Source organism: Apium graveolens, chromosome 1 (assembly GCF_009905375.1).
Source record: "Apium graveolens cultivar Ventura chromosome 1, ASM990537v1, whole genome shotgun sequence".
Lineage (NCBI taxonomy): Eukaryota > Viridiplantae > Streptophyta > Magnoliopsida > Apiales > Apiaceae > Apium > Apium graveolens.
Window position 1 is genome coordinate 16,038,486 of NC_133647.1, and position 14,070 is coordinate 16,052,555.

At 35.2% G+C, this 14,070-nt stretch overlaps 1 pseudogene; it reads left to right on the forward strand.

The window, feature by feature from the left end:
- Positions 1–8,194: 8,194 nt before the first annotated feature.
- On the forward strand, positions 8,195–9,889 carry LOC141717613 (glyceraldehyde-3-phosphate dehydrogenase, cytosolic-like; annotated as a pseudogene).
- The last annotated feature ends 4,181 nt before the right edge of the window (positions 9,890–14,070 follow it).

Here is a 14,070-nt window from a genome sequence, read left to right on the forward strand (position 1 = left end):
AAGTTGTCTTGAAGCATACGTTATCACCTTCCTGTGTTGCATCAATACACATCCAAGTCCTTTATAAGAGGCATCACTGTATATCATATAATCTCCCTTATCATCTGGTAATGCTAAAACTAGAGCAGTTACCAATCTTTGCTTTAATTATTGAAAACTATTTTCGCACTTCTCCATCCATTCAAACTTCTCATTCTTCCTTGTCAATTTGGTTAGGGGTACGGCAATCTTCGAAAAATCCTTTACAAATATTCTGTAGTATCCCGCTAGTCCCATAAAACTTCTCACTTCTATTGGCGTCTTCGGTCTCTCCCAATTCATTACAGCCTCGATCTTTTCAGGATCTACTCTAATTCCTTCTCTTCTAACAATGTGTCCTAGAAATTTTACTTCAACTAACCAAAACTCGCACTTCGAGAACTTGGCATACAATCTCTCCTTTCGCAGTACTTCCAAGACTATTCTTAGATGTTCTGCATGATCAGCTTCTGTCTTTGAATATACCAGAATATCATCAATGAAAACTATGACAAACTTGTCCAAATACTCCTTGAATACTTGATTCATTAAATCCATGAAAGCAGCTGGTGCGTTCGTCAACCCAAAAGCCATAACGAGAAACTCGTAATGTCCATATCTTATTCGAAAAGTTGTTTTCGGTATGTCTTTAGACTTAATCTTCAATTGGTGGTATCCCGATCGCAGATCAATCTTTGAAAAACAAGAGGCTCCCTTTAGTTGGTCAAACAGATCATCAATTCTAGGCAAAGGGTACCTATTCTTAATCGTCAACTTGTTCAATTCTCGATAATCTATCCAAAGTCTCATACTTCCATCCTTCTTCTTTACAAACAAAACTGGCGCACCCCATGGTGAAACACTTGGTCTTATAAATCCCTTGTCTAGTAGCTCTTGTATTTGCTTTGCTAATTCCTTCATCTCCGTTGGTGCCATTCTATATGGAGCTTTCGAAAGAGGTTCGGTACCGGGTGCAAGGTCTATTGTAAATTCAATTTGTCGGTCCGGGGGTAAGCTAGGAAGTTCTTCAGGAAAAACGTCCAGTAAATCTCTTACCACTGGAATGTCTTCCGAATTAGAAACTTCTCTATCTTTATTAACTACATAGGCCAAATACGCTTCACATCCTTTTCGAATCAACTTCTTTGCTTGCATCGAGGTGAGAAATGTCTGAGTTTGCTTTTGGCCCTTGAACGTTACTTTCTTACCTTGAGGGGTACTTAATACTATTCTTTTATCCTTATAGTCTATTTGAGCACTGAAACTTGTCAGCCAATCCATTCCTAAGATCACGTCGAATTCGCCTAATTGGAAAGGAATAAGGTTCGCAGGAAAAACACGACCGGCTATCTCTATTGAACAATAAGGGTAAATACGATCTACAGATACTCTATCTTGATTAGCTAAGATAATGGATAAGGGTCCATGCATCAATTGGGTTTCACAATTTAACTTATCAACAAAATTTTTCGAAATAAATGATCTGGTGGCTCCCGAATCAATCAATACTTTAGCACTAGCAGCATTCACAGAAAGCGTACCTGATACCACATCGGAACTTTGAATTACATCCTTCATGTTCATGTTGAAAGTTCTTGCTTGAGCTGGATAAGTCAAAGCTGGACGATTTAAAGATGATGTTATCTGAGGTTGATTGAAAGATATAGGGAATGAAGGGGTTGGCATAGGAGTTAGTTGATTCACAGGGTAGGGTACAGTAGTCAGTTGCATCAATTGGTTGTTACCCACTCCTTTGCATTCTCGTGACACATGCCCTGGTTTCCCACACTTATAACACGTGATGTTGGCCTTCTGATTCTTGCATTCATGAGCATAATGGCCCTTCGTATGACACTTAAAACAAACTATATTCGCCTTATTGCAGATTCCCTTATGTCATCTATTACAAATCTTACATTCCGGAATTGATCCTTGCGGGGGTTTCTGTCCACTAGTTGATTGAGATCTTGTTTCTTGTGTCTTATTCCCAAATTCTCTCTTCTTGAAGTTTCCGGGTCCACTCTGAGGTTTAAACCTTTGATTAGTCCTCTGATTCTGGCCCTTGTAACTTGAGCCTTCTTCTCCCGTTTCAATTCTTCTTTTCTTGTTGCCTTTCTCCTTTTGATTTTGCTCACTCTCACCTTCAATTACCATCGCCTTCTGAACCACTTCAGCATAGGTGGTCAACTCAAAATCTTTCAAACGACTCCTTAACCAAGGCTTTAGTCCCTGTTGGAACCTTTTTGCCCTTTTTTCTTCAGAATCAACATACTCTCCCACAAACGTAGAGTTCTGTAAATTTCTTCTCATATTCACCGACCATCATGTTGTCTTACTTCAACTCAAATAATTTTATCTCCATTTGTGTTTGCATATAGCGAGGAAAATACTTATCCAAAAACATTCTCTTAAACCTATCCCAAGTAATAACTTCAGTAGCTTCTAAAGCTTTCGCCGACTCCCACCAATAGTTTAATTCACTTTTAAGAAAGTAAGTGGCATACTCCACCTTCTGATTATCTCCAACATTTGTTAAGGCAAAGGCCTTTTCTATTTCCTTAAGCCAAGCATGAGCTTCTACCGGGTCTTGTGTTCCTTTAAATTCTGGGGGTTTTACAGATTGAAATGTTTTGAAAGTAGTGACATTTTCTGGGGATGGTTGAGGTGGGTGCATTTGTTGAAGAAGTTGTTGCTATTGGGCTATGGTAGCAGTTTGTTGGCGTACCAACTCCACAAGTTGTACTATATCAGGGTTTTGGTTTGATCCGTCATTTTCTTGGTTATTTGCAGGTCTTCCTCGGGCTCTTCTAGGTGCCATTTTCTAAAATAAGAGTTATACAGTTTGAGTGATACATAATTGGGGTATTATTTACAGTTATCATGGTATATAGTTTTCAAACAATAAAGGTGATGCATGGTGATAAGCAAGAAATTTTAAAGGAGCAATTATAGGAATCAAAGAAAGTGCATAACTGAATTCAACATGGTTCAAGTCGAAAGGTACGAATCACAGGGTATAAATACTATTATAGGTCCGAATTAAAACAGTACGAGAGTCTAGAAAGGGAAATAAATAGCATGGTAATAAAAGGAACAACCTAATCCAAGAAACTAAAGGTCAAGTCTCCTAGTGCTTGTCCTAGGCCTCCTTCTTAGACTCCTCCTCAGACTCCTCCACACGGGTCCTTGCAATATCGGGGGTATTGTCCTCACGTAGCATCTCGACTACGCTCCCAAGCTCATCCACTATTATCTGCACAGTAATCTGACTGGTCCGGTCGTGATGCACGGGCATTTTCTCCAATCTTGATGTGGCTACCTGGATTAGTGACTCAAGCCTCGAAATGGTTTTCCCTTTAGGTCCATCACCCATCACTTTGTGACTTGCATAGACTTCTTCAAGACGTTCCATTATCCTGACATACTTTCCTTGGAGATTGTCATGATGCATCCTTAAGTCAGCATAGATAGAAAAATGAATTGAGTCGCTCTGCGGGGTCGAAGATGACGAATGCGCACGTTGCTGTCAAGTAATATATATATAAGGGTTAGATATGGCTTATTCGATTATCGCGTATTAGCACTCCTGATATAATAATATATACTCATACTTCCTATGGTCCTAATTGGGCTATCCAGGGACTCTAATCCTAGGCTCTGATGCCAAAAACTGTCACACCCCAACTATAACACACACATACACACACTAAATAAAAGCGAACTATAATTATTACAAACTTATAAGTCCAAAGGACGATAATAATCTAATACAAACCAACCAAAATAATAACAATCCCCAAGATCTTTACAAGTTCAGAGTTTGGAACAGCCCTTCTAACTAATACCGCGATTACATACTGGAGGATTGCGCTTAATCTATATATATTCTATCAGCGATTACAAATCAAGTTAAGAGTGATTATCGGAAGTATTTGAAATAATTATGGACATGGGGGTTATTATAATAAGCATTCATGGAAAATGTATGTATGTGCAATAATTATAAGAATAAAGAGGTAAGTAACTTGTCAACAATTATAAGCATAAGAAGATAGTAACTTGCCTTCCAATAGTCCTAAGATTATTCATTCTTGACGGCACGAGTCTTCCCCTTCGCTTCGGAACCTACACATTATATTAACCTCATTACTATTCACCCTTTATCGACTTATAAGCCTATAAGCTTCTAGACTTACCTTTACCCCTATTATAACTACGATTACACAAACTTAATCGCATATAATTCAAGTAATCCACATAGTCACATAATCACGTAATGGCATGGCATATACTACTAGTTATTTATACTATAATATCATCTAAACACCTAAGCACATAAGCAAGTAACACATAAGAACTATTATTGACCTTAACTTAATCCTAAAGATGATGTGCAACACTCGGACTCTTCACTTCTTAATTCCAAACATAACAAATACCATTAAAGCTTCCTAATGCCACTCGAAAGGGTGCTCTCGGGTTTCTTAGTGGAAATGGGGTGTCTCCACCTTGGGCCTTCATTCCAAACCACTTCCTACAGGTTTTTAAGACTCTAAACTAACTTCTAAAGTTGGTGAGACTCAAAGGCCTCACTCCTATAGGCTTAAAAAATCAATACTCACACTAAGGTTTCTGCTAGCACCAGTTTGCACGTCATGTGCTCATTAGCCGATATCTCAACTTCTACTCGGGGTATTATAACAAAATCAATTCCCATGGATTATTATGACTTAACACTAACTCTCAGACTTGATTTCAGGCCAAGGCCTCACCTAGGACTCTCTAGGCTTCTGCCCAAAGTTGACTCTGCCCAGCCCCTACTAGAATGTAATCTGCTTTGTTTTTACTTACATAAAACCTACTTTTCTCATTCAATTTTTAATTCTAAAGGTTTTTTAAACTTCCTAGGGATGCATTATACTTATTTAAGCCGAGGCCCCATGAAGGCCTAGCCTAAGGCATGGTTAAAGTCGATCAAAGTTCAAGCTTATGCAATTCTGTCCTGCTCTGAGTTACTCTCGGAAATATATGTGTGTGCCTACCTAAATGCAAGTTTTTCAATGAATCAAAGCCACTGGACTCAATTACAACTCAAGTCCTAACTCCAGTAAAATTGGGCCTAGCAAGGCCTTACCAAAACTCACCCAAAACAACCTATACTTCTGGTGAAAAATTCTGCTACAAAGTGCCTAGTATACCTCCTTCCACCTTAACTCCCAAATCAACACAAAAACCAACATGCAACCCAACAAACCTAATCTATAACATGCACAACCCTACTGACTATCATTATACGGGAGATAGGAGCATAAACCTAGCCATATAAATCAATTACCAAGGCAAACACAAATAGCATAACAAGGCAGATTTTTACATATACTATTTTTAAGCAAAAATTCGAACAAACACTTGATGGCTACTAGATTTAATCATAACTTATTAAGGCACATAGCATGCTAGCATTTTAGAGCAAAAACTGTGGCATGTATTGCATAAAAACTCAAATTCAAGTCACATAGTACATTTGTTCGAAATATCACTTATACTACGACATGCAAGCAATAACTTCAACTTTTAGTATAAAAATCATGGCATGCACTACAAGAATAATGTCAATAGACATCACACATTAGACATCGGTTAACTTTGCCACTGATGTTAAAAGAAGTATTGACATCACCCCGTGTTTTTGTGATGTCTTTGTTCTTTGTAGACATCGGTTATAATTAAACCGATGTCTAAAATTCACCAAAAAAAAATTCGCGCCCACCTTTTCTTTCCCCCCTTAGTAAAATTTTCATTCAGTTTTAATTCTAAATTCCCCCCAATCCCAAAATTCTCCCTCCTTAACCAAATTTTTGTTTCCCCCAAATTAATCTTCAGACACAAAATCAAAACAAAAAACTAATAACTAAAAACTCAAAAGTAAAAACTAAAAAACACAAATCTGCTCTCTCTCTCTCGAACCCCTCTCTCTCTCTCTCTCGAACCTCTCTCTCTCTCGAACCTCTCTCTCTCTCTCTTTTGGTCGAACCTCTCTCCCCTCACAATCTCTCGGAACTCCGGCCATCATCTCACTATCACAATCTATCAAACCTCTCTCTCTCTCGAACATGTCTCTGGAACCTCTCTCTCTCTCTCTCTGAACCTCTCTCCGCTCTCAATCTCTCCGTTAAGCCTCTTTCAGTTAACCTCTCTACTTCGGTAAGTGTTGTATCTACTTGAATCGAACTGGTCTTCTCTGCATGAAGACCAGTTTTAAAAGTTGAGGATTTTTGAATTCAAAACCCTAATTTTGTAAATTGGGATTTTTTCTAATTTGAAACCCTTATTTTTTTTATAAATTTAGTGTCTAAACTTGTTGCTAATACTTTTCTTCTTATTGTATACATTACCTAATCTGAGAAAAAGATTTAAACCTTTAGGTAATTTGGGTGTTTTTGGTTGTTCATTTGTATTTTTGTTTGTTTTTTTATTTTTGTAAATTGTGTAAAGTTAACGATCCTTTCATCTCTACTGATTACATGGTATTTTTTAACTTTAATCCTCATTTTTTTGCTTTAGTTGTGATTTGTGATTTGATTTAGTGTTGTTTATCTAATTTTGCTCGTTATAAATGCTGATCTATTATTTTATTACGGATATGATTAGGTTTCAAATGTTTTGATTTGGTGTTTGGTTCTTATTATAGATTTATCTCCTTTATTTTATAGACAAGTTATCGAAATTAAGTTATTTGTATGCGCGCTCTGCCCGGGTACGAGAGGCTCGTAACAGTGTTACTATAGAGTTATTGTAAGTTTCTATATGTTCTAGAGTGGATGATTTTCATTTTTACTTGTAAAACTGCATAATGGAACTTTAGTAGAAACTAATAAATTACCTTGTCACTTGAAAGTCTTTGAACACAAGTTTACTCTAACTGTTGAAATTGTCTTTAACTTGCAAGTTACTTATAGATGATTACCGTTGTTATAAGGCTGGATCAGAACTTGAATGCAAGATTGAATGATTATAATAGACATTAATTTTAACGATTGTGTTCTGGTCAAATCTCAGTCAATTTGAAATTGACTGGGTATGCTTACAAGTTGGTGTTAGCTTTACAAGTTAACAACTAAGATTGATCTTCCCTGTTTACTTTTACGAAAGTGAAACTGATTATTGTTTGTCGTAGACATATATGTTCAAGTATGACAGTGTCCATGGTTCCTGGAAGCATCATGAACTCAAAGTTAAGGATGAGAAGACCCTTTTATTTGGTGAGAAACCTGTTGTTGTCTTCGGTTCAAGGTATGGGTTGCAGTAAGTTCATTAAATATAGTGTAGTATTTGTCTGTTTTCCAGTAATGGGCAAGGCTTAACTGTTCAGCATGTTCTACTGTTTTGGGTTTGCAGGAACCCCGGGGAGATCCCATGGGCTAGCACTGGTGCTGAGTATATTGTTGAATCCACTGGTGTCTTCACGAAAGGTATATTGATTGGACTTCTATCTTGTTTCTAATATCCTTTGCAAATATGTAAATAAGAAAAATTCTAAAATATTAAATGAAATAATTAAAGGTAAGTAGATCCATGATTACAAGGGTGAGGTCTCACTATCACAATAATAATATTTGGCGTTTTGGTTTGCCTTCAAATATATTTATCATTTTTCCAGAGATCAGGTATATATTATCAGACTTTGCCGGGTTAGTAGTACATATAGACTGTGGACCCAGATAACTGCTTATAATCTTAATCTTTAAAACCCTTAATGAAAATACAATAATTAATGATTATGTAATATTTAAATTTAATATGCATGATGAGGACATCATGTAGACCAGACTGTTTAGCATTACAATCCTCCTTCAGTTCCGCAGAAACTAACAGGCCAAAATATGATCCCAAAAAGTAAACAATGCAGCGGTAACAGTTGGTTACAAATGTACCATACAATCAGATGGTCATGTTTCACACAACCAAATATATACTCATTCACAAAATAAGCCCTGTCCTTTTTTCTTTTTCTGTGTCACTTAATTTTGTTCCTGTTACATTTATCTCAACATCTTATTATCTATTTTCTGTATCCTTTACCCCCCTCCTATAAATTCAGAATTACAGACACAAAACAAATCAACACATTTGAGAAGTACTAGTCTTTTATACTTACTATTCAACAATAAGAAACATGGATATTGAGAAACAGCTACTGGAGATTTCATTAAGCAGCAATGCAACAAATGGCAGTGATGAGAAGAAGATGAACACGATTTGCGAGAAGGTCCAGTCCCTTGCTTCTGGCAATCCGGTGGTGGTGTTCATCACCAGTAGCTGCTGTATGTGCCATGTTGTGAGAAAGCTCTTATCCAGCCTTGGAGTTAGTCCAATATTTGTCGAGCTAGATGGGGAAGCGGATGGCCCGGATATTCAGTCCTTTCTGAGACAGATTGTGGGGGAAAAATAGCAGAATATAGTGCCAGATGTGTTTGTGGGAGGAAAGTTCTTGGGAGGAGTTGAAACCCTAATGGTTTCTCATATTAATGGAAGTCTTGTTACTTTGCTCAAGGATGCTGGTGCTCTCTGGCTCTGAACAATTTATCATCATTACTGTCATACCATAACATTTTCTTATTTACTATTTTAGAATTTTTCTTATTTACGTATCTTGTGTTTTGGTGAAGTAATTTCATGAAAGGTATATTGATTGGACTTCTATCTTGTTTCTCAGGGAGGTGCAAAGAAGGTCATAATATCTGCCTCTAGCAAATCTAAGTGACATTTGCAAATCTGACCTCCATATTGTTTCCAATGCTAGTTGCACCACAAATTGCCTTGCTCCCCTTGCTAAGGTAAATAACTGTCTCAGCTTGATTGGTTTTTCTCATAAAATTTGGAGGAATTAAACATATCATTCAATTTTTCTCTTAAATGTGCAGGTGATCAATGATAGGTTTAGCATTGTGAGGGGCTAATGACAACTGTCCATTCAATCACATGTGATTATCCATCTTATTTTATTAGTCCTCATCTGATTCATAGAACAAAGAGTGATACTGTTTTAAATATGTCCTTTGTATTTCAGCCACACAAAAAACTGTTGATGGACCTTCTGCCAAGGACTGGAGAGGTGGAAGAGCTGCTTCATTTAACATCATTCCTAGCAGCACTGGAGCTGCCAAGGTACCTGCAAACTGTTCAAACATGTTTAATGGGTTGATAATAATAGTCCATTTGGGAGTTTATTATGATTCTGAATAGCTTGTGATTGAACATTCTATGGACACCTTCTGTTGTGGTTTGTTGATAATTTCTTTCTGAAATGCGTACTCATACTATGGTTAAATGTTTTCTTAGGCTGTTGGGAAAGTGCTACCTTCATTTTTGTGGCTCAGCACTACATATTTGATTTGTGAGACCAAACCTTTTAAGCATGGGCTGTATTGTGAAACCAGGGAAGTTGTTTACTCAATTGCTCTTTGAACTGCCTTACTGCAAGTCACCTTTGGAACCATGTAACTTCATAATATGTTGAGCTAGTTCGTATTTAAGCAGGCTCTCAGCAAGTTGTTAGATTCACTATGAAATGAATATAAAATGCAGCATCCATCTTTATTTGTGGTCGAAATTAAATTTTTCAGGTCAAGCATCTTTGATGCCAAAGCAGGACTTGCTCTAAATGATAACTTTGTCAAGCTTGTTTCCTGGTATGACAATGAATGGGGATACAGGTAAATAATCGTTCTCATCTAATTGTGATTTGCGGTTCAATTGTTTATCTTATGAGCAAAGTTGACTGTTAAATTCTTTTACATATGTCTTTTTGGGTGGTTAATGCAGCACCCGTGTGGTTGATTTGATCGTGCACATGGCATTTGTCCAGTAAGTGGGGGATCGTACTTTCTTGCTTGGGATAAAGTGGCCTTCTCATCTTGTCCTCTGCAGTTGTTGAGATATCTAAATAATGGGAACTTATACGGGCCTTTGATGTCTTGTGTAGAGAGGATTTGTGTCTCATATTTTGAAGAGTGTTCAAAACAGGATAATGAAAAAATTATCTTACAATTTTCATTAGACTGAATGTCTTCAGTTGGTTTCTGAAGAATGTAATAGTTTAGATATCAGATCATATGTTTTATTATTTTGCTTTATGTTCTCAGACAACAATTACACAATCAGTGATGTAAAACTTTACACAATTTGGTCTATAAACTTCTTACACATCACTTTCAATTAAGAAAAGCTGATGTCAAAAAAGATAATGTACATCACTTTAAGGTAAAAAACTGATGTCAAAGAAATCCAGGTTCAAGTCTAAATGAAACATAGAAATCACTTTGTTTAAGAGAAAACTGATGTCAAGTAACATTATAAACATCACTTTTAACCAAACAAAACTGACGTCAAAAAACACAATGTACATCAGTTTCAGACAAATAACTGATGTTAAAGACTAACATGTTCAAGTCTAAATGATACATAGACATCACTTCATTCTAGAAAACACTGATGTCTATACGCTAAATTAGACATCACCTTTCATTAAAGAAATAGATGTTTAATATGTCATTTTACATCACCTCTGTCAGAATTATCGATGTTTTTGTGACAAAAAACATAGCTCAATATATGTTTAATATGTTTTAATAGGTGTAATTTAGTTATTAAATAATTTAGTTATAGCATTTTTTGTAAAACATCATCACATAGACATAAGTGTTTTTCACTAAAATCGATGTTTTTGTGACAAAAAATATAGCTCATGATATGTTTAATTAGGTGTAATTTAGTTATTAAATAATTTATATATAGCATTTTATGTAAATAATCAACACATAGACATCTTTTTTTTAACTAAAATCGATGTCTAATCGAGTATAAACATCGGGTATTCACCGATGTCTAGAATATACATCACCGACATCAACATCGGTTGGGAAACAACATAGACATCGGCCAAAAAGCGATGTCTATGGACTTTTTTCTTGTAGTGATGCAAGGATGGAAACTTTGTAAAAACATATTTAAAAGATCATAGGTTCTTTAAAAGTCACATGCAAAGCTTCTTTCTTTTTGAAATCAAATAAAACTAACACATAAAGCATAAAAACCCATTCGGCTCCTTGGAGTCATTGCCGAATGCTTGAGGCCAAGATTATGGATTGAAAGTAGAAGTATAACACTTCATCAAGACCATTTCTTGCTCAAGTTTTATAAGCCACAATTAGTTCAACTCTAGATTCACAAGAATCAAAGTTAAACCCTTGTGCTTTAACTACATGCAACTAAGAAAATTCACCTTAAATGATGATATGAAACCAAGTGAAATTAACCTTGCTTAGAGGGGTTGAAAGATGCAAGAAGATGAAGAAATGAAAAGAAAAAAAAATGAGAGGGGAGGGGGTTTTAGGTTCGGCCGAGAGAGAGGGGAAGGAGAGAAGAGAGTGAAGTGGTGGTGGAGAAATGAAGTGAGTGAAGTGTTTAACTTGTTTTTATCTCACAAAAAATGGTAGTGGAGTTTGAACTTACCACTTTAGCCTTCACCCACTAATAGCTAATTATTGCATGCAAGGTTTTATTGGTCTTTTGCTTGGTCAAAAGGAGTTAGTGGGGAGTGAGAGGATAATTCTATCCTTGGTTTCTATTTGAGGGGAAATTGCATGCAAGAATATGCTTGTAATTCGATAACTAGTAAAAGTAAAATTGAAAAAAAAAATAGTAATTAAAATACAAATCCATAAATCACCAAATAAATACCATAAATACTATGAGATTTTAGAAATATAATAAAACTGTTTTCAAAATTTTCGAATAAAATTTTATATTAAAAATAATTTTTTCTAACATTATTATACTAACAAATCAATCACGAAAAATATAGTTAACACATTATAAATCGCACAAATAATTGCAAGTAAATTGATTATATCCCACAATACTAAAACGAACATTTATCGCCTAATCGCAACTATTCAAATATTACTAAATCGCGAGAAATCTTTATTATTTACTAATCGCGTAGCGAAAATCTTACTCGCGTACGAAAATTACACGCTTAAAATATTCCAGCAACACTCGCAATGTCATTCGACAAAATTATACACAATATATAACGAATTCGCATAGTTGGCCTTATAACACAGAATATTTAGGAATATATATAACGCACTAATAAAATAGCTCCAATAATTACCGGTGGTCACAACAACTATAATATAATATAATATAAACAACTTTACATAATATAACTTACACTAGCCCGCAAACCCTAGACCAATTCCAAAAGCTTCTTCTTTGCTTCCTTGAATTATGCGGCTAAACAACGCAAGCTAATCCTCACTGGAGGGTTAAATTTAAAAACAGGTAAGTATGAGCGAAAGAAATGCTCAGCAAGTTCAGTATAACATAAATATGGTCTTTTTGATATAAAAACCGACATCTGCAATAGAGCAGAACAATTAAAATCTTAATTGCTGAATTAGAAAATTTTAATTAAGGAATAGCAGAATTGATTCCTTAAATGTATTAAAAATCCTTTTGATATTTTTGAGTGAAATATTTCAGCAATACTTTGAATCTTGACGAGAATAAAAAAAATCGCAAAACAGTGTTTATGAAAATATCGTAAACAACAACAATATGAAACAGTGATTATGGACTGAATCATAAACTTTATTTAAAACTAAACTCTTGATATCAATATTCATTTTGATGTCATATCAAATTAGATATCAATACGAACTTTGATGCTCACAACATCCCATACTGAAGTCAACATCAATTATCTCTATTAATACCACCTTTAATATTTAACCACGAAGTAAGTATCAACATAAATCAGAAACTAAATTAAACTGCATTTCATCTTTTTATACAAAACAGAAACACTTGATAAATCACTCTGTATATGATTATCAAAAGAAAATTAAATTTAGATTGAAATCTTTCTCCGACGGACGTACTATCACATCCTGATCAGCCCGTGTGATAGCACTAGATCATGATTCATAGAAACATGTCTCAAAACACGAGTACTCAAATAAAAAGACAATATATATTCCTGTGGAATAGTTTTTATTATAAATATTTCATATAATACATGGCCCTCCGCTGGACCGTCTGCCCCAGTCACTTACGCATTCATCCAATCTTAAAACATTTTATTGAAAGGGGTCATAAAAATCGACACCCTTATAAATTTTATTCCTCCCATTCACTTGGGCAGGAATACTCGCAACCAAATCATTTTTCTCAAAATCTAAAACATTTATAAATTCATTCATTTTTATAAGTAAAAATACTTAACTATTCTGAACATAGAATAGCAGAAGAGTACTTGCATAAACAGAATCATTTAATTAAGCGATATGTAAAACATTTATCTATTCTGAAATGGGAATAGAGAAGAATACTTGCATAATCATAAACAGTTTGATATGTAAAATATTGAACTATTCTGGAATTAGAATAGCATAGAAAAGTTGCCTTTGATTTTTAGCAGTTAGTCACACTCGTAGAAACACAATTATCTCAGTCTGGTATCTGAAGATATTACCGTATTTTTATTTCAATATGATGCTCCTGCGATTGCTAGAAGCCAGATATCCAATACCATTTTATTTCATTCTTCATCCAATGTTTGGTTCTGATCGTCTTGAATGATTGCATCTATAATTAAAAGATACAACTTATTCGTCTACACGATAATTACTCGACGAACTGCGCGTCAAAACTCTATCGTCTACCAGAACGATAACCCACATATAAAGAAAACAGTTAGGCACAAGACTCTTGACCCACGCATGCACGTAATTCACATAGCATGTACACATATAACTTACGTATCACATAATTTATATAACACATGACTTGGTTTGTCAAAACATTTGACTCAGTACTTATAGAATCGAAATCGGGTCAAAAATATGGTTTATCGATCAATAATCGACTCAGAATGACTCGTAAAACAAGCGGCCTTTTGAAACAAAAGAATTTGGATCTCGAAAATATTTTTAATGAAAGCAGAATATTTTTCTGAGTCAAGACACGTTTGTTTCGTATTAAACG